At 40.6% G+C, this 27,195-nt stretch overlaps 1 protein-coding gene across 1 annotated transcript in view; it reads right to left on the bottom strand.

Moving 5' to 3' along the window:
• Window positions 1-27,195, bottom strand: part of ATXN10 (ataxin 10) — a 338,101-nt gene that overhangs the window by 50,699 nt on the left and 260,207 nt on the right. Inside the window, exon 11 of the transcript XR_012155466.1 lies at window positions 6,225-6,319. The gene's annotated coding sequence lies outside the window, so the exon portion shown is untranslated. The remainder of the gene's footprint in view (window positions 1-6,224; window positions 6,320-27,195) is intronic.

A 27,195-nucleotide genomic window follows, 5' to 3' on the forward strand; every position in this document is an offset into this window, starting at 1 on the left:
AACTGCCACCTGCAGTACACTAGATTCGCTAATAATTGCTTCCATCCGCACATCTTTATGCTTCCCATAATGATTATGCTAGAGTCAGCACAGTACCTAGTCATATTCTAATTTTCATCTCCACAACATATTGCATCATTTACTTATTCTGTGCTCAACATGCCTGTGGGGTAGTTATTATTCCCAACGTTAGAAATGGAAAAGCTGAAGCACGAGGAGTTAGGATTCAGATTATAGCACAGGAGTTCTTGGTTCCCAAGCACTTTACTCATACCATAAGGCCTGGGTTAACTTCTGCCTGCAGATGCACACACTGGGCTCCCATTGGCTTATCGAGGAGCATGACCATTTTAGAGGTATCTCAGAGATTTGAGCCAACCTTCAATCAGAATGATCTGAAAGAAGCAGCAATGACTCATACACCGAATACCCTAGTGGAGCTGGATAATTATAGCTTAGTTACAGATTTTAAAAACATTTAACATTTAAACAGAACATTTTCTTTTTAAATCACTATTTTTAATCTTTAGGTATTCATTTATTAAATTTTGAGGTCTCCAGTCCTCCCACTCCACTCCCTGCATCTGTAACAAAGTTAACCCTTAATTTGCAGTATCCATCCTAACTCTTGGTACTTTTGCAGACATGGAATAGAATGATTAAAAAGCTGCTTCCGTTCTCCAAATGCCCTTTTGGTAAAAATTACCTGAACCATATACAAGACATAAAGAGCCAACTGTTCACAAGTGTCTCCACATGGCCTCTATTTGTGCATGGACAATTTCTATACGTTATTACTTGAGTCTGCAAGTGACGGAATTCTCATATGCAAAACACAAGTCAGACACAGAAGTGTTAGAATTCATCTCCTCTATGTGCAGGTCAGAGCGCTCACAAAATGTACACAAATGGAAGTCACATTTTTGAAAAACTAGCCCAAAGAGAGCCTTTTTCCAAGGACCTCCACCTGCCCTTTAAAAACTGTGGCTGCAATTTTGTACATGTAAGCTTTTGCTTACTGGCAAGAGGCCAAGAGCAAAAGATTGAATCAGAGTATCACAATGATGGTAGGAGGCAATGGTTGCCAAACTGGGTCTTTCCTTTGCTTCAAAAAAGATTTGGTTCTGGTTAGTTCTCATTTTAACGAAACTTGTTTACATGGGCGTTTACATGGGCCAAGACTAGAAGACTCACTTTTCTCCAGCTGCTTTTTTTGCAGCTTCTTCTCTTTTTAGCCATTTCTTCTCCTTTGTACTTAGACCCCTATGTTATAACATCCATGCTCCCACCTGAGAAAAACAAAAAAGGAGCCTGCAGGCACTATTAGCAGGGGTCTCTACAAAATAGTGAGGTGCTTGCCATCAACCCCAGTTCAGCCAGAAAGGAAATGATCTTAACATTCAAAGATGGATGTCTGCCGAGTAAACACAATGAGTTACCATGAGATTTACTAGGTTGGTTCAGACTTTCAGCTCAAGATTTTTAAAAGATGACCAAGGGATTTAACACAACTTCCATTCAAATCATTGATAGTTGAGAGTCTAAAGGTAAAAATTTCAAAAGTGCCTAAGTGACTTAGGAGCCTAAATACCATATTCAAAAGTGACTTAGGTCCCACTGACTTTCATTTTTGAAAATTTCACTCTAAATAGTCTATTCTGTTTTGAAAATCTCAAACTACAGTTTAAAAAAAAGGGCCAGGTATATTTATCATAATTTCTCCACTGCATCAGCCCTTCTGTAAAAGACCTATATAAAATAGCGATGAACATCAGATCTCCAACACTAATGTCAACAGAGAATCAGAGCACAAAAGATAAAGCTTACACACTCACACAGAAAGGAAAAGTTTTTTTAAACACACTTTTGTGAGCTTACATGAAGCTTAAATAAGAAATAAACTGGAAATAACTGAAAATATTGTGCCTAAGAGGAGAAGTAATATCTGTGCTGAATCTGCTCAGAATGCAATCTCAAAAACTCTGGGACCTGTATATGTGCTACTGCCAAGTAACATACCCAATACTAATGTATTCACATACATAACACTTCAAGTGAAAGAGTTTTTCAGTGGGGTCTAGTAGTGTTGAGACCCGCAGCAGGGGCATCCCTACGGGATTGGGGATCAGGCAGATAATAAACCTTATTTATTCCACATTCACACCACTTTCATACTGCACCAGAGTCTGGAGATTAGAATGAAATCTTGATGGCCAAGACCGCTGGAGACACACAAAGAGCTTCCTGTTCTTGCGCTGGTTAGTTGCAGCAGAAGTTGAGCAGCTGGGGCCTTCTCTATCATGGCACTGGTGCAGTGCAACGTAAGTGGAGTGGACAGGAAAATCCAGCCCTTAATGTTTCATCTTGATAATAGACCCTGTCCTTTCTGTTTTCCTGACTATGACTTCCTATATCCTCCTCCTATCTTCCTCTAGTCTTCTGTATCCCTACCATATATCTCAGTCCCTCCCGATCCCTCTCCACACTCCTTCCTGAACTCATGTCCTTCTGTGCTTTTCACTGTCTCCTCCTACCTCTGCACCTGACTTAGCAGCTCAGCCTGCAGTCAGCAGCAGTTTAGATTTATCAACTTTTATCCAAAAATTAATCAACATGAAAACCACCCTGTACAAGTGAAGTCAAACGCACCACTAATGGGGGATGGAGGGAGGAAAACAAAAAGAAACAAAATAAGACATTTAAAGAACGTTTCTCCAACTTGGCCCCACAGCCCCTATGTAGAGTCAAGACCAAGCCAGTCCAAATAAAAGCCCCAAATGGCAAAAGAACAAGCAAGATGATCAGTTTCCCAGTTTTGCTTTGCTGCTTCGTTCCAGGCCACAAATCTTCCTAACCCTGTTTCCAGGCTGGGCTGGGTGGAATCAGAGGTCAACAGGGAGAGATGGAGAAGTGGAGCATTTCTGTGCCTCCTCTTTATATATCTGCCCTGCTGAATCTACATTTAATCTATTCCCTCCCTACTTCACTGTATGTTCTATCATATGCTCTTTAGATTGTGTACTTTTGTGTTTATTCTCCCCACATAAAAAGCAACAAAACAAAAACCAAAAGAATCCAACCAACCAGCCAGCCACGACTACGTTAAAAGATTATTCTCCTGAGCAGGGGCAACCAAACAACCAAAAAGTGGAGCTTGTAGTCTACTCCATTTTGGATATGTGATGAGCCAAAAACACTTTAAGAATATTTTCAAAAAGTCAACTGGGATTAAAAAATAAAGTATCTAAAATTTTCAGAATAGGAAACGAAACTAAAAAATGAACAGGAGCTAGTGAATGCTCAGGACTTTGGAAATTCAGGCAGGTGTTTTAATATAGAGTTATCAGCCAAACTTTGAGCTCCCTTTTTGAAAATCATCTTTGATAAGTTTAAAACTACTCCCCCCGCCCAAACTTCCCTGAAAAATTCTATCCAGAGATGACATATAGTATTTGAAATTTCCGAGGGCTGGTTTCTTTTTGTGGAAGGTAGGGAGGGAGTGTATGAAAAATCAAGCTTCATAAAAAGTGTGTCAGTGTGGGCTTTTCAGAGTTTGCAAAGCCAGGGCCCATCACAGTCACTATAAAACTAATGTGCTGATACACATCTTTCCCTATATCAGTAGGCACAGTAAGACAGTAACTGAAAATAGCTTTGCTTTTCCCCCCACCCCCTTTTACCAGGCCTAAAACAATTTCTGCATCCCCAGAGAGAACTGGTGACAAGAAGTTTGGATTCTGATTCAGATTCTAAGATTTAGATGGAAAGTTCAGTAAAATCTGAGCAGGACATTGATGTGGCAACATCTGCATGTTGTGGCTCTGACCCATGAGAACACGTGCTGACCAGGGATGGAATACTGGTGGCAGAGATGAGCTCTACCATATTAGGCTCTGCTAACTTGGAGAGAGTTGGTTCATATTTCTTTTTAAAACGTTTGCCCAAACTTGGCAGAAACTTCTTTATTTGCAAGGTCCGGGACAAATAAATGCAGAGTTAAAATGCGAATGTGTTGTAGTGGGAGCATGTTGTTACACATCTTCAACAAAGATTTCAGAATCACTCTGGTACCAAACTCATAAAGTTAGCTAACAAAGCAAATACTTCATAGGTAATAGAAGGTTCCAGGAAATCAGTACAAGGGAAATCCATCTACTGCCTTAAACAGAATGGAATTTGTTCTCTTGGAAGGCTGCCTCTAGGTAAACAAAGTTGTCACTATTGAGAAGGAGGAATCGTAGAGGGGAAAGTCCTAACTACCAGCATGCTCCACTATACAGCTAAAAACTCAGATGGAAGGGATTGTGTTTGCACACTCAGGGCAAGAATAAAGGGTTAATTTTCCAAGCTATTTTAATGTACATAACGTAGAGTCCAGAACTAACCAACCATGCCAGTTTATCTAGGATGACTGCCAGAGAACAAATTTAATGCAATGCCTTTCAATTACTCTAAACATTGGATAGAAGGGACAATCATTCTATTTAAATGGCCTTACCTGGAGCGGTCTACATATCTGTTCACTGCCATTAACCATTATGAACATTGGTGTCTGTTAACATAAATTTGTTCACTTGAATTTGCCTGCCTGTTCTATTATGGGTGCTAACCTAGTCAGATTTACTTTAGTAGAGTTTTACAAAATAATTAAAATTGTACAATGAATATTCTCATTCAAATTAATACATGACATAAAATTAATCTCTCCCACCCCAATGAATTTCTACAAATCTTGAAGAATTGGGATTATGATTTAAGCTCTGATCCTGAAATTCCTTGCACATGGGCTGACTGCTATGCCAACACACGGCCCCAGTGACTTCAGGATCAGGTCCTTAGTTAGCACATTTTAATTCCTACCCAATGTTGTGCTTGTTGAAGTTGACTGACTTTTGAGAACCGTTTAATGCATGGATTTGTGCCTCTTTCTCTTTGCAAACCATCCACAAGCAGACTAACTTTTGTTTGTTGGTCAAACATTTTCAGGAACTAGTTTATGCAAATCTCTTCCAACCCGTGAGCCGCAACCCTATTGGCTGTGACAGTTTCTTATTTGTTATTCATATGCTGTGATTGGTCACCTAACTTACATAAGAGGTGACTCCCAAACCGACACAGAGCTAACAGGATGGCCATACTAACACTTCTCACACAAATACTCATGCAACGGTTGTAGCTGACTGAAACAGGGTTTCCACTACACCAGCTAAGAAATTGTGAAGGAGAAGAGCGCTTCTCCCACAAGCCAGGGAAAGCAGGAGGAGCTCTCCCAATGCTTTTAGCAGTGGAGGAAGAGCTTCATTTCTCTCTCTAGCTTCCCCTTCCATTAGCCACTGTCCAAATGTACATACATTCACCTGCCAATGCATATTGACACAAGTATTCCCAACATTTTCACTTTCCACAAAAATTCTTGGAACCAAATTAATAGAAGCCACATTTGTACTGGTAGTAGTTCTTGAAAAGCAAACACCAGGGTTCACAGGCATAGCCAATGTGAATTCATGGTCTCATTCAAACAAATCCTGGCAATTATTTGTTAGTTTTGCAGTATTTGCAAATATACTATATATATATATATTTCTCCTATGGCATAATAATGAGGGGAGGAGCATCATTTAAAAAAAATCACCCTAAGGAGCTTTATAGAACTTCAGTAGAACTACTCAGGTGCTTAAAATTAAGAATATGCTTAAGTCCTTTGCTGCACTGGGGCCAAAGTGTTTAACACCTTACAGAGCCAAACCCTTAAACAAACAATACAACAGGAAACTTATATTGTCAAAGAGTTCTGCTATCCTTATGGCATTGTCCTCTAAACCTGATCACTATTCAAGTAATTTTTCTATAGATTGTCATATTCCGTACACAGAATACTTAATTCAACTCATGTAGCTTTCTCCACCTTCCTTCGAATTGCAGAATAGGAAAAAAGCCTCTGTGCCTACAGCAGTACTCTCAAGTCTTTCAGTTTGTCTCTTACCCTCCACTTTGCTGTCATGTAACTGGAAATGCATTCTGGGCATAGGCACACAAACAGTCTGAAACAGTCATTTCATAAAACTGAACAGTGTTTACACCAAGCTCTTGTGTGTCACAGTGAAACAGTTTTACCTATTAGGTTTCATCAGCATTATACAGAATGTAGTTTCTCTTCAGAATGGTGATGGCTGTTTATCTACAACTGGAGGGATCCACACTGACATTATAGCTATATAGCATACCTCCAAAGCAGCCTTTTGGTTTGAAGTTGGTTTTGACCATTAGAAATATCCTCTTCTGTCTCTTGTTCATCTTCTCCTTTGAAGTAGAACAGCTTCTGAAAAACTCAAAAGATGAAGAACATATTTATAGATGTTTCATTTTATAGCAGCAGAGTCATTACCTTTCAGTAATGTAGACTATTTGGTGGTAACAACATAAGATGGGGGACTGGATGGACCAGGCAGCTAGTAATGAGAGAGAAAGCCTTGGACCTCGAGATCACCATTTGGAATCTAGTCTTTGCTGGTGAGAACCAAAAGCTGTTACCACCTACAAAGCTGTTTTGTAGCCTAAGTGAAAAAAGTTGGCAGTCTTCAATAAATTTCCGTATGTCCAGATAAAAGTTAGTACTAACTGACACTCTTGTTGGTATGCAGTGTAGTTGTAGCCATGTCAGTCCCAGGATATTAGAGACACAAAGTCGGTGAGGGAATAACTTTTATTGGACCAACTTTCTGTTGGTGAGAGACACAAGCTTTAGAGCCTGAAGAAGAGCTCTGTGTGGCTCCTAAGCTTGTCTCTCTCACCCACAGAAGTTGGTCAAATAGAAGATATTATCTCACCCACCTCGTCACTCTTGTTAGTAGTCTCACTAGCAAGGCCAAGGATTGAACCAGCCAAGGAAACATTCCACTCCTAAGAGAGGTCCTTTTAGCTCAGGTCCGGGGCCAGGTCTATTCTGTACCTATCTGGAGGTTCGATAGAGATTTACCAGAAGGACTTCAGGCTGATTTTCAAAAATTTCAGGTACCTAAATATGTAGATAAGCACCTTGTGGGATTTTCAAAAGCACGTAAGCAGGTTAGGCACCTAACTCCCACTGAAATCAGTACTTTCAGCCTGCACCTTAAAAAATGCTTAAACAAAAGTACCCTACCCCAAATGTAATGGCACTAATTACAAGGTAATTACCCATTATCAGTAATTGTCTCCTGATAACTGTGCAATAAAGTTTGGTCATCCTTGTATAATGGGTGCTCTCTAATGTGTCAACTAGAGTACTTCATAGAAAACAAATGGCAAATCATCATGACATATGTTGCAACAAACTATGACAGGAATCGATCATGTTAATGTAATCAAACAAACTGCTAACATAATTCACCATCAGACTGCTGGTTCTCTCCATCCAGATACATGCTAGCAACCTCAAAAAATACAACTTTTAACCGTTCACTCTGGGCCTGATTGTGCAGTCCTAGTCTAGGCAGAACTCCCACTGATGTTTCTTTCCAGTCCAGATTTCACATCACCTAACTGCATTCTGCCTCCCTAAAGAAATTGATCATGGAATTAGGATACAGAAATTATTCTACACAATCACTCCTAAAAACACTTCAGTACCATTGCCGATGTAGATTGGTTACTACATTTCTATCCCAGAGGTCATATTTCAGTGGAAAGTGAAGTGATTCTTTTATGCGCGTTGCTGCAAAGCACTTTGGGAGTCTTTGGGATAAAAATTGCTATAATAAACGTAAGGTATAATTATCATAATCTGTTATCAGTCTCAGTGAATTTATACTTTATATATTCCACTTAATCAGGAAAACCCTTAATGGGATGTCTTCCAGGGAACTGATTTAGCCAAATGAGAATGAATATCAATGACTGCTGCTTAATCAAAATGGTATTAGCATAAGTTCCACTTAATGAGGACATATTTGGCCAGTGCCCAGGGGTTAAGTGGTGTTGAGCCAGAGCATTAAATACAAGGTAGGTGTGAAGTTTCAATCTTTTAATACGGATCTAAGCAAATAAAAATTGGTAGCATAACAAATAAAAATGAAATATATTGAATGTCCATGTCAGTCTAGCACTTTTCACTCAATGCAGTATTTTACTTATTTTAGGGCTTTTCAGGCTTTTTAAGTTCTCTCAACCATTTTATTGTGATGAATATGACACTCTGTGAAACAGCCTGTATTGAGGGGTCTACTGTACTCTCTTAACCTCCTGTTCACCGAAAGCTGATATGCAGGTCACCACAGGAACTCGTTCTCTTTTTGTACTAATGCTACAATGCACAGGCTCTGCCACACAATGAAAATGCATTTCTCTTTTATGCATGTGTAAGCCTTTGTTTTGCCATAAATGCTCAGATATAACTCCCAACTTCAATATTAGCAATGCTACATTTCCCTCCCTCTGCCTGTTTGCAATCTCAGCAGAAAACTACTTTAACTGTCTGGCTTCCTGATGCTGCATTGCTGCAGCTATTGTTGCCAAGGAGTTAAATTCAAATGGGGGCCAAGTGCTGTTATATATATTTTTTCTCCCTCTTTATATATGATGTATATTAAATAATCTGCCAGAACAGTATGAAAGATTTTTTTTCCTACAGTGACAGAGGGGTTAGAGTTCAATGCTCTCACAAAATATTTAATCTTGTGAAATGACATTTGTACTGTCACTCTTGTATATACCTGCTTTGAAATTCCTAACCTTAGATTCTTCTATGGAAAGGAATATAGTGCACAAGTGTTCTTACCTTTGATATACTATAGGATCTAACAATATTTAACTGGTGAAGTCATTTTTGTTTCCAAACCTATGTCTCAAATATGCTTGGGAATGTGGAAATTCACAATGCCCTCATTCATGACATCAAAATCAGTTCCATGGTAACACATTGCGATGACAAAATACACAGATTGCAAGGTCACAAGTCACACTTAAGAACAGGCAGGGGAGAAATTGTTAGTTTAATGAATAACATTAGTCAATCCCAATAAAAAGAATAAAAATAAAGAGAAACAAAGTGTCTAAAGTAAATGCCCTTAAACGCACTTCAGAACCATTTCATCTTACAGTTAAGTAGCTCTTCAAATGTAGAAGGGTGCCACAGGTTTTTCTTCTGCAGCAAATGGGGATACACTTTAAAAATAAAGTTTCTGTACAATAAAGATTCCATTGAATATCAATGCCTTCCCTCCAAGGCTATAATGAAAACACAACAACTGGTGTGGAAAATTCAATACACAAAGGAAACTAACTCAACTAGGGATGTTAATTTCAATTTTCAAAGTGATTAATGATTTTGGGTACTAACCTGAGACACCTTTAAAGGCACTAGATTTTTAGAAATGTCTAAGCATCTGAAAATCAGGCCTATTTAAAGTGTCGCAAATTGGGCATGCAAAATTGCTAGTTACTTTTGAAAACTGAGGACCGTGTAATTACTTGGTTTATGTTCAAATAATAGTAATGTTTATACTACATCCAGTCAGCTACTTACAAGATGCAAAAGAATGCCAATATTATTATAGATTCTGCAAAAGTTGGCATTTTAAGTGGATTTCTTGATTGTATTGGCTCTTGTAACACAAGCAAACAATTATGATTTATATTACATTATTGCTTAGAGGTCCCCATTGAGAATGAGGCCCAGTTATGCTAGGCACTGTACATACCCAGAGAAAGTTCCTGCCCCAAACACCCTACAATCGAAACAGAGTATGCAAACAATGAAGGCAAAGAGAGGTGAAGTGATTTGTCCAAGTATCAGAAGGATTGCTCAACAATATTACACATGCACTACTCTCATCAGATCAGCTTTCTATCTCTTTACAGCAACGATAGGCTAGATGCAGTGGGTACAAGATATCTAAAAAAATATTTATAGTCACGGGAACATTCTTATATCTGGAATGTTTTGAATGCCAGATGTTTGTTCCAGGCAGTTACTGTAGAAAAAGTAACAAAAATGCATTGTAATCAATACTTCGTTCTAACTCTTATGGTCAAAAGCTTCTATTTGAAATCCCAACTGTAATATAGTGCTCATAATCTATCCGACATGATTGTTGTATAATTGGCAATATCGGTCTAATGCTCATCACAGTCTGAAAGGTCAAGGGAGAGGGGAATAGATTTCCTTTAACTTCTTGTTTAAAGAACATCTTATTTTTATTAGAAAGGGGATTTTTTTTTTTTTTTTTTTACATTGTCATGGCAGGCAGCCCTATCCCAATACATATATAAACAGTGACTGTATAGACAAACAGTGACTGTATAGACAAAAGACAAACTGTTGCTTTAATTCTATAGTAAGAACCTTAATATAGTTTTTCCATATATCAAAGCAACATATTTTAAAGGCTACAGTCCCTGAAAAAACAAAACAAAAAACACATCGGTTGCAGTATCCTTTTTAAAAAAAATGTGGCATAAAATCATAGGACTATTTAAAAAAATTAATGAAAACATACTTTGATGCAACTCTACAATTTCTAACATACTCTTGTGTTCTACCAATCACCAGAGAGGGACATAAACATCCATCTATAGTATATGAAATTGCTTGATTGTGACATACATACATACCACAGGTGGGGGTTCTTCTTAAATTGGTGCCTATCATGTGATGCTTCATAAGCAAAGAATAGCAGGCCATGCTGCTTTATTCAGTTGGGTTATGCTTTTACTCTTTCTCCCTGCATGTGAAAAGCATAACAGAGAACTAGCAGAGCAGAAGTAAGATGTGTTTTGTTAGTTGTCTGAAGCCCTGGGGCCCGGAACCGGATAAGTCCTGATATTATACCCTGGATTGAGCAAAATAAATCCATTTTGTTTCCTACAAACATTTAGCCATTAAAAAAAATATGAGATAGAAAAACAGACTTTGCTGTCTGCATGCCTTCATGTAAAGCTTGTATTGTGGAAGTGTCAGAATCATTAGCTCATTGGCATATATTTTGCAAGCTAATGCTTCTACTTTAATTCTCACTGGGGACTGCATGTCTGCTTTTCAAATAAAACCCAGACTGAAGAAGGTGAAGAAAGCTTATACTGACACTGCTAATGTTCTGTAATGGCTGATAGCACTTCTGGATATGAATAATTATGAAATATCAGGCAAAACTGATAACTGTAGATCCCTAAATACCTACCACAATACAATCTGCAAAAAGTGATCTGTGTACGTTAAAAATGTCCTATAAGTGTTTGTGGTTCATTTAAATACATACAGAGCAGTGGGCCGAATAATGGTTCAAAATAAATGGAGTGCAGGAAATAAGTTACAGTATGAAATTCCTTACATGGAAGGAATGAGGAATGTTATCCTTTCATAGAGCAACACTGCTGAATTTACTACTGATTCACAGAAGAAACTCAGAGCAAGTGGTTACAAAAACCAGGCCTATAACAGTGTCTTTCTATTCTTAAAACCTGGTCCAAAATAGTTCCCCCCTCTCAAAAATAAATTGCTGGTGAATTCTGATGCACATTAAAATCAGAGGTTATCAGTAAGAGACATAGTAATGCAGGCAGGCAGTCTCATCATGCAGCTCTGTGTATAAGCCTTGCTCTTGCAACACAATGAATACTCTGCTTAGACATGCAAGGCCAGGTCCATTTTTCAAATCTCGCTCACTCACACACACACTTCAGTGCTGACACGCATACACTCTCTCTCGGTCTTCAGTGCTACAGAAGAACAGGGTTTTATTTCATTTAAAATACAGACAGTTTAGATCTGTACAGAATCCAGCCATTCACATTTGCAGGATTCCTGTGAACTTTGTCTTTGGTTCCAGGTTGTGGGGCAGAATAGGGTGGCGTTTGCAGCCGTTGAGTTTCATTTTGAGTTTCAAGCGCTAATAAACTCAAAATATCACACCAACCCTCAGTCAAAGCCACTGAATTCTATCTGGTTTAGTACCATAGCCATGCGAAACCCCCAATTGAATATGATTTTTTTTTTATACAGCACTATAAATGAGCCCAGATTTATTTGGGAACGAACCCAGCATCAGCTGACGGGTTTGTGAACTTGAGCAAATCTTTCGGTGAACACAGTCTTTGTTCTGAATGTTCAGCAAACCCTCAAAATAGGCAAGCTTCATGTGGTTTCTGGTTTCATTGTGAACATCTTGCACAGCTCGCCTCTAACTACTTCACAGTTATGCACTGGTTTTGAAATTTCCGATCCTTATTCCACAGTTGCATGTTCCATAAGTATTCTACAGGACATACTCCGATTGACTTGCACTGGAATTTTACGCACCATAACATGCTAGCTTAATGTTATATACTGCCAAATATGTGAAAGTCCATTGTGAACATCAAAATGGCTTTCTCCACACCTGCAAGAACCCCTCTCAGTTTAGTGTTCCTCAGGTCACTTATTCAATTTTTTTGAATACTTTATATTCTTCATGCTCACTGATTTTATTATAAATAACCCTGAGCCTAAAACTTTTTGTCTGTTAATTTCCTTATTTTTAAAACAAAATACAAGCTGAACACAGATCTTAGAGAATGTACAATACCCCAGGCTCCCCCAGCCTCTCCCAGTTTGGGAGACCAATAGGATTCTGGCTACTCACAGCTGACATAGCCCTTCAGAGTTCACAAGATCACTGGCTCTTCTGGTCTCATCAGTTTGGAACTCAAGTTCTCTGGGCCCCCGGCTTTGACTTTTTTGTGTGGCCTGCAGGGTTTAGGAATGATGCACAGGGTTACAATTTCCTTCCACTTTATCCTTGCCCTCCATATACTGTATAAAGCACTCACCAGGCCATGTGGACTTCAGACTTGTCTATGTGAGAAAGCTACAGTGAAACATTTGAATTGACTTTTAAATTGGCAGTTACACCAGTGCACAAGGCTGTGTGGACACTCTCATTTCAGTACAAGAGGAGCTTATTTTGATTGGCTTTAGCTTATTTTGATTGGCTAACTATAATGTCGTGGATTCTCTGAAAACGAGATTCTGGCAGGAAAGCTCTGGCTTGTGTTGAACGTAACACTGCCCCTACAAACTCTATTCTGTGAGTGGGTGTGACATTCCCCTCTGGTGTTATCTGGACCAGTGATCTGCTAGGTCACTCCAGTCCTTGACTCTGGGAGCCAGCCTTACCCTGCTCTGCTGTGAGAACCCCCACTCCTGGGCTGTTCTCACACAGCCTCTGGCATGTAAGCTGCTCCTTGGATTGTACAACTGAATGACACTAGTCAATACCTCCAGTCCCAGACACAACCCTAGGAACCTCCATCTTGCAGTGTCCAGTTATGCCCGCTGGATGCTGCAAGCTTAAATGAGTTAATCAATTTAACAAAGAAATTGATATGTACCAGGCTTGTTATCCCAAGGGGAGTCTCTGACCTGCTTCAAACCAAATGCACTGCTTCATGTAGAATAAAAAAACAGATTAATTAATTACAAAGATAGATTGTAAGTGATTAAAAGTCAGATTTCATCAAATGAAAAAAAGCAAATTGCATTCTAAGCTGATCTTAACACTTTCAGTGCTCTTACAAACTTAGATGCTTCTCACCACAGGCTGGCTGGTTGCACTTCAGCCAGGCTCTCCCCTTTTTTCAGCGCTTCAGTCTCTCTGTGGTGATGTCTGTAGATGGAGGTGAAAGAGAAAGGAAGAGCATGGCAAACAACTCATCCTTTTATCATGTTCTTTCTTCCCTCTTGGGTTTGCCCCCCACCCTTCAGAGTCAGGTGAGCACTCTCTCATTGCAATCCCAAACTGACCAAAGGAAGGGGGGTGACTCACTCGCGAGTCCAACAGATCTTTTGTTGTTGCCTAGGGCAACGTCCTTTGTTCCTGTTAGGCTGGGCTGGGTTTGTCCCATACATGCCCTGATGAGGTGTGAACTGCCCCTCTGCTCTTGGGGAGTTTTTGCCTGGGCTTGCTTTAAGCCATGAGGACACATTTTCAGCCTCATAGCTATATATATGAAATTATAACCTATAACATTACAATAACATTACTGTAACAACAGTTACTAAAACATCACTATAACAACAATGCTCAGTGCATCATGAGCCTTCCAAAGATACACGACATGACAAACTTTGCATTGGATACCACACAATCATTTTATGAGGATGAACACTGGGGTGGGGCGGTAGTGTGTTCCCACCATGTACAGAATATCACAGTGTGGCATAGATTTGATGTTTATATGTTCAGCAGGAGACCCAGCCTGTCAAAGGTGGACCTAATCATGCAGACATGTTGTTCCACTTGTGCCTTGGAGCGGCCCCTGACTAACAAGTCGTCGAAGTACGGGAATACCTGCACCTGCCTTTTTCTCAGGAAGGTGGCTATGACTGCCATGTACTTGCTGAATACTCAAGGGGCTGCTGACAGGCCAAAGGGGAGGACTGTAAATTAGTAATGAGTGCAGCCCACTACAAATCTGAGGAACCTACTGTGGGAGGGGACTATCGAAAAATGGAAGTATGCATCCTTCAAGTCGAGAGTGGCATACCAATCCCCTGGATCCAGGGAAAGTATAATGGTGGCCAAAGAGACCATACAAAACTTTAGGTTTCCTCATGAACCTGTTGAGGTTGCGCAGGTCGAGGATGAGTCCGAGACCCCCCCTTGGCTTTCAGTATGAGGAAGTACCGGGAGTAAAACCCTCTGCCCCTTAGTTCCTGTAGAACCTCCTCTACTGCCCCTGCCAATAGGAGCGTCTGCACCTCCTGCATTAAGAGTTGCTCATGAGAGGGGTCCTTGAAGAGGGACAGGGAAAGGAGGTGGGAGGGAGAGGAGGAACTGAATTGGAGGGAATATCCCAGTTCTACCATGCATAGTACCCAATGGTCTAACGTAATCTAGGACCATGCATAGTCCATGTACTCCCAAGGCTGGGAGGATCACAGCCACCACTCCCAGGAGGAAACATAGGGTAGTGGTGGTTGGAAACTCTCTTCTGAGGAGGACAGGGGTACCCAGGTGTGGCCCTGACATGGCATCCCGGGAGGTATGCTACCTGCAGGGGTTTCTATCCAAGATGTTATGGAGCGATTGTCGAGGATCATCTGGCCCTCTAACTACTACCCCATGCTACTCATCCATGTGCGCACTAATGATACTGTGAGGTATGACCCTCAGCAGATCAGAAGTGACTACAGGACTCTGGGAGTAAGGGTGAAGGAGTTGGGAGCGCAGGTGATGGTCTCTTCAGTTCTTCCAGTCAAGGGTAGGGATTCTCGGCAGAGACAAATGCATCCTGGAGGTGAATGCCTGGCTGTGAGGACAGTGATGCCAGGAGGGCTTTGGCTTCCTTGACCACAGGATGCTGTTCCAGGAAGGATGACTGCTAAACAGAGATGGGGTCCACCTATCGAGGAAGGGGAAGAGCATATTTGGCTACTGACTGGCTAATCTAGTGAGGAAGACTTTAAATGAGGTTTAACAGGGGCAGGTGATAGCCAAAGCCCACAGGTAAGTCAAATATACAGAGACCTGGAAGAAGGGTCAGAATCTGTGGGGAGCATGGGCTGTTATAGCAGAAATAAGGGAGAGAAGACAGAACTGGGGTAGGGGGAATTAAATCAGTATCTTAGATGTCTGTATACTAATGCGAGAAGTATGGGGAATAAGCAGGAAGAACTTGAAATGCTAGTAGATACACACAGCTTTGACATAGCTGGCATCACGGAGACTTGGTGGGATAATACACATGACTGGAATATTGGTATAGAAGGACACAGCTTGCTCAGGAAGGACAGGCAGGGAAAAAAGCCTCATCCACCTCCTCTTCCTGGTTAGGTGGTCTGTAGTAGACCCCTACCATATCACCCTTGGTTTTTACCCCTTTTATCCTTACCCAGAGACTTTCAAAAAGTCTGTCTCTTATTTCTCTCTCAACCTCACTCCAAGTGTGTACATTTTTAATATACAAGGCAACACCTCCTCCCATTTTCAGACTGAACTTTTTCAGTTGAATTTTTCCTGTTTTCATTTTTTTGATGAAAAGTGAAACTTTTCCAAAGAAACTCCCAATCCTCCCTATTTTCTGACCAGCTCCACTTAGAAGACTTAGGCCAGGTCTATACTAAAAAGTTAGATCGGCCCAGCTTGGTCACTCAGAGGTGTGAAAAATCCACACTCCTGAGTGATGTAGTTAAGAAAACCCAGCCCCCAGTGTAGGAAATGCTAGGACAACTGAAGAATTCTTCTGTTAACCTAACTACTGCCTCTCAGGAAGATTAACTAAAGCAATGGCAGAGCCCCTCCCATCACTGTAGAGAGTTGTTACGTCTAGACTAGAATAAAAGACCCATGGCATAGAATCAGAACTGGAAGGGACCTCTCAAGGTCATCTAGTCCAGTCCCCTGCACTCATGGCAGGACTTAGTATTATCTAGACCATCCCTGACAGGTGTTTGTCTAACCTGCTCTTGCGGAATCTCCCATGATGGAGATTCCAAAACCTCCCTGGGCAACTTATTCCCGTGTTTAACCGCCCTGGCCATTAGGAAATTTTTCTTAATGTTCAACCTAAACCACCCTTGCTGCAATTTAAGCCCATTGCTTCTTGTCCAATCCTCAGAGGTTAAGGAAAACAATTTTGCTCCCTCTTCCTTGAAATAACCTTTTATGTACTTGAAAACTGTTATCATGTCCCCTCTCAGGTCTTCTCTTCTCCATACTAAACAAACCCAATTTTTTCAATCTTCCCTCATTGGTCATATTTTCTAGACCTTTAATCATTTTTGTTGCTCTTCTCTGGACTTTCTCCAATTTGTCCACATCTCTCCTGAAAGGTGGCACCCAGAACTGGACACAATACTCCAGTTGAGGCCTAATCAGTGTGGAGTACAGTGAACGAATTACTTCTTGTGTCTTGTTTACAACACTGCTACTAATACATCCTAGAATTAGGTTTGCTTTTTTTGCAACAGTTTAACACTGTTGACTCATATTTAGTTTGTGATCCACTATGACCCCCCGATCCCTTTCCACAATACTCCTTCCTAGGCAGTCATTTCCAATTTTGTCTGCATGCAACTGATTGTTCCTTCCAAAGTGGAGTACTTTGCATTTGTCCTTATTGAATGTCATCCTGTTTTTTTCAGACGATTTCTCCAGTTTGTCAAGATCATTTTGAATTTTAATCCTATCCTCCAAAGCCCTTGCAATCCCTCCCAGCTTGGTATGGTCCTCAAACTTTATAAGTGTACTCTCTATGCCATTATCTAAATCACTGATGCAGATATTGAACCGAACCAGACACAGAACTGATCCCTGCGGGACCCTACTCATTATGCCCTTCCAGCTTGACTGTGAACCACTGATAACTACTCTTTGGGAATGGTTTTCCAACTAATTATGCACCCACCATATAGTAGCTCTATCTAGATTGTATTTCCCTAGTTTGTTTATGAGAAGGTCATGGACACAGTACCAAAAGCCTTACTAAAGTCATGATATACCGTGGCTGGCCTGGGTCAGCTGACTCAGGCTCGTGGGCTCAGGCTGCAAGGTTAAAAATTGTTGTGTAGACTTTTGGCTCAGCGTGGAGCCTGGGCTTTGGGACCCTCCCCCAACATAGAGTTCCAGGCCTTGGGCTCCAGCCCAAATGTCTACAAAGCAATTTTACAGCCCAGCAGTCCCTGTGAGCTGGAGTCCGCTGACCCAGGACAGCCCTGGGTGTTTAATTGCTGTGTGGCCATACACAGTGTCTACACTGAAAATAGTACAGCAGCGCAGCTGCAGCGCTGTAGCTATGCCACTGTAGCAGTTTAAGTGTAGACATAGCCTAAGTCCCTTCTGAAAATGGGATTTAGATTCTTGGAGCCTAAGTCCCACTGAAAGTCAATGGAAATTCAGATCATACATGCCTCAATCATTTCTGAAAATGAGACGTAAGTGATTTTGAAAGTTTTGCCCCCTATGTATAATATGCAGCCCTTGTGGCTCTACCGGAGAGGTTTCTGAATTTCCAGTTTAGTGGTGAGAATGGGGAGAAGAAAATTCATTGCCCAGACCTGACATGGATTTGAAGATGTCTGGAGGCTACTTTTAAAAATGGGTATCCATTCGTCTTTACATCCTCAGGTTTATAATAATGAATGGGCTACAAAGATCCTGTGGAAGTACCTCATAAGGTTGCGTTCACATGGTGACTATGCCTGACCATGAAGGACCATGCTGAATATCTCTAAGGAACTTGCTCAATATAACTGGGCGATCCCAAGCCTTCTTTATATATTGGACCTGGTAAGGTGTCATCCCCCTACTCTATCCTTGTGTTTTTTCCCTTTACCCATTTTTCTTTAAATATGGTAGCAAGTTTTTTTAAAAGTTTATTGGTTTTGAAAAGCCCAAGTAAATATTGAGATCTGCGTAGCATCTTCATTCTTGCCATATCTATCTCTATACAGCCAATAAACTAAATTTTAAATTTAATTCAGTCAATTAAGTCTCAGTAGTTTCTAACAGACTGTGGCTCAATGATGCCAGGATGCCTAATGGGGCACAGTGATTGCAGTGAAAGTTATCTTGAAGCCCTCCACTTTCCTCCTGAGCTACAAGCTCAGCTCAGATGCAGTCCAAGGTCTGGGCAATGAGAGCATCCAGAAAACATGTTTAGTTTTTTCTAATCTCTGTTTCTTCAATCCTGCCTCTCAATTCTATTGAAAAAAAAACACAACTTTTTAAAAAATTAAAAGCAATGTGGATCTTTCAACAGATATTCAAACAGTTCAAATTTTTACTACCACAAATACCCAGGAGAAGGACATTTAAAACACGAATGTTTGAATATTGGTGGAAAGCAAATTTCAAACTATAAGTTCAATTGGAACATTCAAAAGGTGTGCTATTCAATGTAAATCATCCAATCCAGGTGCAAAAAACCATACCCTCTGAGTTATGTAACTAACAGAAAAGTTAGAAATTCATATACCACTAGTTCCAGTGTAATCTCTGTGAGCTATTCAGGCAGGAAGAAGATTTGTGAAGAAAACTGTGAATAATTTCAGACAAACAACATTGAGAATAACCTTGACAAACAAAAATAAGAATTTCCACAATCTGCTTCAAAAATGGTAGAGGTGGAATTAGACAAATTAATTCTTGCAAATTATTTAGCTCTAATCTAAATCCACATTTGTTTGATTTCACCCTTTACAAAAGGTCTGTGATGTATTAGCCAATTGCCACTAAATATTTGACTGTGGATTTTTCCTAGACTGATCAAAAATAGAGATATATGCATATATTATTATTTACGGGGTGACAACAATGCTTTATAGACAAGAAAGACGACAAAGTACTTACCCCAAAGATCTTACAGTTCAAGTATACAACCATAGAAATGAAAATGGGGAAAGGGCGAACGCTAGACAAGTGACACAGAACACATGGTCTTATTCGTTTCCCAGCTATTAGTTTTAGAACTTCATTTTTCCTTCTGAGCCAGTTTTCTCCTTCCAAATTAGTTAGTACATTGTTGAAAGGAGCAGGGAACCTTTTGGAAGAAGTGAATTTTGAGAAGGGACTTGAACAGAGAGAAGGAGAAGGAAAGACAGACAGACAGACCCATAGTGTCTTTTAACTTGTTCTATAATGTCTTTGCCCATGAAAGAACCAGTCAGCACATAAGGTATTTCAGTGATAGGGAAAGTAAAATGTTACTCCCCCATTTTCTACCACCTTATAAATTGTATCACTGACTTAACAAATATCGATGATGCTGGTAGAGTTGTCAAGGAGCCCAAACTTACTTTTGGAACGATTAAATCTCCTCCTTTAATTAGTGGACATGAAGAACATCCCATTATTCTGGTAAATGGATTCCCTAAAGGAGTTTCTAGATTTGTATTATGGGCACAATAGTTAGTTTTATTTCAGCCATTTGGCCCATCATGAATCTTTCCTCGGCATCCCTGTTCTGTTTTATGCACCTGGGCCAATTCAGGAAAGCATCCCTATTCAGGGCATCACTGAACCACTTGCTTAACTTTAAGCAGATTATTAAAGTCCCATGCAAGTCAATGGGCATTAAACACATGCTCCGTGCCATCCTAAATAAGGATGTAGATAGATACGTTTAAGTGCTTTCCTAAATTTAAATATTAAAGAGCAGGTTTGGACCTTATTTTACTTGTCTGTAAAGAGTCTAGTACAATGTTGGTGCTATGCACATAAATAAAAAGAGCAGTAACAGTTTTGTTTGTTTAAAGACACTATGGGTCTTTTATGTACCTGCCAAGTGTGAAGTTTTTCAGGCAAAATCTTTTCTTTCTGGTGTGTTAAAAATGCAGGTTTGGCGACACAATGTTTCATGAATTCTTGTTGATTTCACTGACTTGTTCATTTTAAAAACACAAAAAAGATCAGAGCATTTTATTTAATCTCTACATGCTAGACAATAAAAGTTTCAGTATGAAATTACTTTCATTTCAAAATTTCTTTTATTTTAAAAATTCACAGACATTTAAAAAGTGAAAATCAAAATGAAATGTTTTGTTTGACCCAAAATGAAAACTTTTTCGACTTTTCAAGTCACCAAAAATTTCAAAATCTTTGGTTTCAGTCCAACCCAAAACAGTTCCTCCCCGCATGAATTTTAAAGTTGTCAATGAACTAAAGAATTCATCATCTAGTTGTACATGTAATACATAGTAGATCCTTACACAAGATATCCTTTTCATAACCATTCATGGTTATCTCTCTAGTAGAAGGGTCTCTTGCAAGATGGCACAGTCTACATTTGTTTTTTTCAAATATACCACCATGTGTTTACCCTCAACTGGACTGTTGCTTCTGTTATTTTTTGTAGCTAGCAGGACTGAGGCCTATAATGTCCTTTGCCTTCCACAATGAGTAAATAAAGAAAAAATACTCCTTTTCACTAAATATCAAATAAAAGTGAATGTTAGATAACTTTAAAGGAGTATTATCAAAGATTGAGGTCCAAAAGTTCAAACAAGCACCTCCCCACCACAGCATGCATTATTGTATATCTGTTCTTACCCCTTCCATTTTTGGCTAAGTTAGATTTTATTGTGGTATCTATATATCTCTACAGTACAAGGAATCAACATGTCTTTTGTGCACCAGCAATGTTCTGTCTTAATCCTATAATAATTTACTAATACCTTTCATATTTCTGTCACTAGCACTTAAGGCAAAACTTGGCACAAGGGCCTTAAAACATAAAACATAAAACAAGGTATTGCACAACTGGTTAAAAGAGAGAACAGAAGCGGTTTGCCTATTTTTAGAGTAGTAACAAAACAAATATTTATTTTTACTCTTAAGAGCTTAGATGACAGAGTTTCAAGTCTAAGACATTTTGGATCAAGGAACAATCACAATTAGGATGACTTGGCAATTACACCAGGGTAATCAGCCAATTATTTTGCGTGGCGATAGCAGTTGCATATCGCTTTAACCAAAAGAAGGGCATTGTATTGAATGCCAATGACCTAACAAGCAGCTGCTTTTGGCAGGCAGCCATCCATCAACCCCTCCGCAAAAATCTATGGTCAAAGCAGCATAATATGCCCCCTCCTGCTAGAAATTACAGTGGGTGTAGATCTGTGGTAATTTTTGTTTAGCTGAATGTTAACCTTAATAGAAACTAAACCATTTTATTGGCTCCACACTCGATCCTTTCTGCTTTTCTATATAGTACCAACCAACTGTATTAAACCACAGTTTCTGATATAACTGATTAAGCACTAAGAATGAGGAAACCAAGTAATGCACAAAATCCACAAGGGAAGTTAGCTGGACAAATATTTCCAATTAATTATGCTATTGTAGGTTAAGTTCAGTCTCAAAACGGCTCTGTAATCAGAAACCTAGCAGCCAGCCAGCTGGGCTCAGTGTGGTTATACTACGCGGCATTCAGTTTGGCACAGCAGAATCATGTAGTGTGGAAAGATGTGGCGGTAAGGATCACAGAGATGTGTGTGTTTCAAGACTGGAATCTTGCACAATACAAGACCTTTTGAAGCTTTTCAGAGATAAAGAGACCCATCCCAGTGGTCAGGGCTTTCACCTAGGATGTGGGAGAGCCAGGTTAAAGACCCCACTCTGCTTAATTCAGGACAGGGATTTGAAGTTTGATCTCCCACATCCTAGGTAAGTGCTCTAACCACCAAGGTATTGGCTGTTCTGGGATGGGTCTCTCAATCTCCACTGTTGGAGCTGTTCCACTCTGTAAAATTAATTAAACCTTCATTGGGCCAGAGAGAGAGAATCTGACTCTACAGGCCAGTCAGGGAACATGGTACCCCAGATATAGGTCCTCCTTCTCTTTGATTTTGACCAGAAATTCTATTCTGGACCTAAGAAACCTTTCCCATCTGAAATTTGTTGAACCTAGTACGTTCCCATGAAAAAGTGTAGTTTGAACAAACTGGCATTTTCAAAAAAATCCCGACCAGCTCTACAGCTAATTTTAAAATGTTAGTATGAACTACAATATGTTTTGTAAGTATTCAGTTAGTTATGCCCTGGAGTTAACTATCAAAAACCTCCTATAAGAGGTGTTTGCCACAGGAGCCTGCCTACATTTGTGGGGTCTATTTCTTTCTCTTAGAATAAGAAAAGAGAAAACAACATTGCACAGAATTCTCATCCAAACCTGAGCTGGTAGCTTCCTAATAGAAGCCACTATTACACTTGCTTTTTACATGCAAGTGATCGAATTAATCTAATGAAAATCTAGGACAATACCATCACAGTTCTGTGTAGATTATAAGAGTTTCCAACCAGTGATCCTCAAGAAGGCCAAGATTTACAATAGAAGGCTAAAATTAGGCTCCTGAATCCATATTTAGATATGCAAATAAGGGATGAGCACCCAGAAACTTCCACTAAGGCACTCTCCCACTGGAGAGTAACGACAGAGATCTGCCCTTAAACTGAAGCTGGTGCATGCTTAACACTGATTCGAAAATAGGCCCCGTGTTTACATACATTTGTACTTAGAAACTTTACTTGAAATCCCTATGTTTGAAAATATTGTACCTAATCTATTAATATGGAGCTAGACACAGCAATGATGGGGTGAGGGACATCCCATGCAACACATTTCTTCTTTTAAAGATGTGCTCGCTTTAGAATGTCAGACGTTTTATGCCTCCCCAAACAACCTGACCCAAAAAAAAAAAATACAGTCCAGTACTCTATAATCCCACCCAAACATTCCATTCTACCCTATATATTTGTGCTGTACTCATAACGATTTGACCATTTTGTGGGGGAGAGGGTGAAAGGTTATAATTGCTAGACGAACATTAATAAAATACAATTTAAAAAGCCATGTTATCACATGGGCATATGATATTGGCCTACTTTCCAACTGCATTCACAGTGAACTCTAGTTCTGCACTACATTTATCTGCTCAGAATTATTAATTATTAATTTGAAATGGAGGTTGCACTTTGCCAGGCACTGTACATACACCCAGGAATAGAAAATACCTGCCCAAAAGAGGTTACAAACTAAGTCAGACAGATAAAGAGTGGGAAGGTAAACTGAGGCTGAGCAGATGAAGGGTAACATTTTAAAGTGTCTAACGATACGTCTACACTGCAACTGGGAGCGTGTTTCCCAGCTTGGACAGACCGACATGCACTAGCTCGCCTCAAGGTAGCACTCTAAAAATAGCAGTGTAGCCAGGGGGAGCCTGGGCCACAGCTCAGGTACATACTCAGGCTAGTATAGTGCATCCTCGTGTGCAAAGCTGGCGTGTCTGTCTACCAAAGCTGGGAGGCAGCTTTTCAGCTTCAGTGTAAACGGCCTCCTACATCATAAAGGGTGCAAGTCCCATTGGCTTTCAAAAGGTGTTTTTGAATATTTTTACCTCTAGTGAGTTGCCCAAGGTTACAATTGACTGCAGCAGGTCAGCGGTGGAGCTGTGAATATGAGCGCCAGTCCTAAGCCCTATATTCAAGCTCCCAGATCTTCTCCAAGATGGCCTGAGGGAAAAAAAAAAACAAAAAACTTTAAATACCAAGGATAGCCAGAATGTGAACAGAGACTGAAATTAGACCGGAGCCAGAGAGAAAAAAAATAATGAGACAGTGCTGCCGAACACAGACAAAATGATGCTGGTGCTAGCATAGGCCTCAGCATTCAAACCACTGTAAAGGAAGCCATGGCAGCAAGGCCAGAGAAGAAATAAACTCAGAAGTGGGTGGGAGAGGGAGAAGGATGTGAAAAAAGTACAGCTGAACATTCCTAGCCATCTGCTAACAGACTGCCTGCCCGGTGACTCCTCCAAAACTCTTCCCTTCTGAAATCTAAACTCCTCCCTCCAGGTTCCATGCCACTGTTAACACCTACTACTGAAGTAGTTCTGTTGAAGTCAATTGTGAATAAGGGTGGCAGTTTTAAGCACTAAGTGATACAGGAGACTAAGAAAGAAGTGGAAAGAGAAATAAAATATTGAGATATTAAACAAAGAAGCTACTTTTATGCCCCTTAATAGCACTGAATTCAGTTTTGGAAAAATTGTTTCATCTTTCAAAGAGCCCCACTGTGCTAAGGCCACATCTACAGAACAAACGTATGTCAACTCAAGTTACAGGGCATACAGCCGCCATAGTTAGTACATCGCTTGAGCACGTGCATACTTAGCCCTTGTGTTGGCTGTGCACGTACTCACCAAGAGCGCTTGTATCGATGCTGAGTATGGTGCCCCATGGGTACGTATCATGCTGTTCAACTCGCCACTATCCAGCACAATGTCTTTTGTAAAGTTTTGGCAATGCATGATGTGGCTGAAACAAGTCACTCAGGGTGACTCGGAACATGGACATTATGCAAACTGGGAAGTTGACTCCATCCCATAATGTCATCTGTACCCCTTTCCCCCCCCACCCCCCAAAATTCCATAAATCCACATGGACTCTACGGTGTCTGCCATCTCTGACAGAAGCCTGGAGCCTGCACATCTCCACACTATCGTCATGAGTGTCAGAAGCACAGGGCACATGATCCTGAAGTATTTGCAGAGCCACAAGAAACAGCGTGGGGAACACGATGATTCGTTGGAGGACAAATTGCTGTGGGACATAGCAAGACCAATTCCAGAGTTGGCTGTGAGTTCACAGAGCAGCTGCAGATGGTGGAGCACCACTTCCGGACCCGAGAAACAAGCACTGACTAGTGGGATTGCATTATAATGCAGGCTGGGGATGATGAGCAGGGGCTGCAGAGTTTTTGGATGTGCAAGGACACATTCCTGGATTTGTGTGCCAAACTCACTCCAGCCAGCCAGCTCGACAGTACCAAAGAACACTTCAACTACTGGCTCAGCAGGTGCAGAATAACCTTTGGTTGTTTAAATGGACACTGGCATTGTTTACTCACGAGACTGGATCTCAGGGAGAAAAATACCCCAATGGTTATAGCTGCCTGCTGTGTCCTGCATAATATCTATGAAGCAAAGGAGGAATGAAAGGCAGATGGCTTGGTTGTACCACCATCTCTTCTAGAATGAGTATATTAATTATAAGTCAAAAGATGTGTCCTGCCACTTTTTTTGAGGGGAAGGTCGGTGGGGTGGATCATCCTTGTTATTTAAAATTAAACTACACACTTACCCGAGATTCCTTCCCCTGCATCGGGCTCGACCGCAGAGACTGGCTGGAGTGCAATAGAGTCAAAAACACATCCTGGCTCTCTTTACAGTTGGATTCCACAGTTGCCAGTCCCCCATACTCCTCCTTTTCGTCCACTAATTCCGACTCCTCCTCACTGTTCATGATAGGGGCCTGTTACTCAGGCTTCTCGGTGGCAACCACGGTGCTGGGGGGTGGTCTTTGCTGAGTATGACATGCAGCTTTTTGTAAAAGTAGCACGTCTTCAGCTCAGCACCGGATTGATTATTGGCCTCCCTGGCCTTCTAATATGCCTTCTGCAGCTCCTTAGCTTTCACATGGCACTGTGGCTGGTCCCTGTTGGACCCCTCCTCCTGCATCTCCCAAGCAATTCACTTTTAGATGTCCATGTTTCTACAGTTGTTTCAACACTGTGCCTGCATAGCCTCTTCACCACACAGGCCCAGAAGATCCAGGATCTCCTGTGTCAGGCAGGGGTGCTTCTGGAGCATGTAGATGGCATGGTCAGTTGGGCAGCTGCATTCAACAATGGAGAGCTGCTAGGTGTGCTCACCAAGATGGGAAATCATGAAAAAGAATTTCAAAAAGTTGTGAGGCTCTAAAGGGGGGTAGGAGAGCTTCTGGTCTCCATGACCTCTGGGCAGCAGAGTTCACAATGGTAACTAGAGCAATCAGTGTGCAGCGCTGTGGGACAGCTGCTGGAGCATAGTAAGGGTCGACATAAGTAACGCAGTGTCTCTACTTGCACTACATTGACCTAAGTACATCGACCTTGGCTCTGTGCTGCTTGAGGAAGCGGCACTATTAAGTAGGCATAACAGGGCACTTACTTTGGCCAGAGCCAAATTTAAGTGAAGACACATGCACAGCTAGATCTTTGTAAGCTGCTTTGTGTCAACCTAACTTTGTAGTGTAGACCAGGCCTAGAACTTTTATACTGTTATTCTGGAAGAAGTTAATGGCCAGTGCCAAGCAGGACTTTGATCTATAAAATATCACAGACGTGATTAAAGCTGATAGGTATGCTACATACTCTTCTTTCAGGCTAAACGGCAGGAGTAATTAAGCTCTTTAATTATAGTTCCGATGGCTGAACTGGGGCACAGAACTGACTGGAGGGTCAGACTTGGAAATTGTGAGCAAGGACACTGCCCGCTATTGTTTATTTCTGTGTGTCTGTGTGGTTGGGAAACAGGACTTTGTGTACATTCTTTGTAAAGAAACAGGATTGCACCAAAGAATATGCCTCAGGTGTATCATCCATTTCTCCTCTTAACGGAGAGAAACCTGCAAGACCCTGAATATTGGCTAACTGCTGAAAGAGGCAACAATATCTCATATTACTGTACAGCATGCTACAAAAGTACAGCATTAAGGCACCACAGTATTTATTTTAGCTAGTACAATGCAGAAGTATAACCATATACAAATATGCACTAAACTTACAGCCAGAAGATGAATACCATTCAATACAACTATTCTATTAAATGGGAGAGGATGTGGTACAATCAAAACTAGTAATTCAATTAATTAAAATTGGAACCTTTATATGGACGGTTAATCCTGCTGTTTCACTCATCCATGA

This window comes from Lepidochelys kempii, chromosome 1 (genome assembly GCF_965140265.1).
Source record: "Lepidochelys kempii isolate rLepKem1 chromosome 1, rLepKem1.hap2, whole genome shotgun sequence".
Classification (NCBI taxonomy): domain Eukaryota; kingdom Metazoa; phylum Chordata; order Testudines; family Cheloniidae; genus Lepidochelys; species Lepidochelys kempii.